The 946-nt window shown below is 49.9% G+C and overlaps 1 non-coding gene across 1 annotated transcript; it reads left to right on the forward strand.

Moving 5' to 3' along the window:
- Positions 1–584: 584 nt before the first annotated feature.
- Positions 585–689, forward strand: LOC130044940 (U6 spliceosomal RNA). Its single transcript, XR_008795505.1, has one exon. It is a non-coding gene; the product is annotated as a U6 spliceosomal RNA (small nuclear RNA).
- The last annotated feature ends 257 nt before the right edge of the window (positions 690–946 follow it).

Genomic DNA, 946 nt, shown 5'->3' on the forward strand with positions numbered 1-946 from the left:
TGCATCTTCTTATTTCATCTGGTGGTAACCCCAAGGTGGGTGGTGTTATGGTCCCTGTTTTCACTATGAAAACAACAGGGGTGGTCGACACTACTATCCCCCACACTAGAATGTGGTTTAATTACAAGCACTGTGACAACATATTAAAAAAAAAACCTTAATATCACACAGATGAAAACTGCATTCAGGGTCCCCAGCTTTGACTTTCCCAAGCAGTAAGCTGTGAGTAGAACCTTTGGGTGTAACCCACCTGCCCGGGGGGGAGCGAGGGGGGACAGTAACAACAGCCAAAACTAACATGTCAGGGTATGAGTAGCACTGTAGCACTGTCCTTCCATTGTTCACCTATTTTGCTCAAGCGGGCACCAGTAACGTCTCCATTGTGAGACTTGCTGTTACTGTTTTTGGCATATCGAATACGTCATGGTAGCTTGCCAGGCTCTGCTGTGCGGGTAGGATACTCTTGGTAGCTTGCCGGGCTCTCCAAGAGGGATGGAGGAATCGAACCCGGGTCAGCCGCCGCGTGCAAGGCAAAAAAAAAAAAAAGCCCTACCCACTATGCTATCGCTCCAACCCGCTGTGCTGTGCTCACTTCGGCAGCAGATATACTAAAATCGGAACAATACAGAGATTAGCATGACCCCTGCGCAAGGATGACACGCAGGGTATGGGTACTAAAACAAAATTTCTGGATGCATTTCAAGAAACATCTGTTGACTGTCTACAAGGCAAGAGAACAAATGAAAAGGGCAAACTAGATAGTTCTTACCCACGATCAAGACCGGGTCCCTCTGTGACAGGCAGCGGCAGGAGCAGCACCCTGAGCCCAGGAGGAAGGGAAGAAGAGGCGGACCTGCAGGAAGGCCATGAGGAGTCTGTCTGGAAGGCAGGAACAAGGCGGGGCTCCAGGAACACTGTGTGCAGGTGTGAGGGAAGGAAAGCATGG

Source organism: Sorex fumeus, unplaced genomic scaffold, assembly GCF_029834395.1.
Source record: "Sorex fumeus unplaced genomic scaffold, SorFum_2.1 ptg000125l, whole genome shotgun sequence".
NCBI classification, from domain to species: Eukaryota; Metazoa; Chordata; class Mammalia; order Eulipotyphla; family Soricidae; genus Sorex; species Sorex fumeus.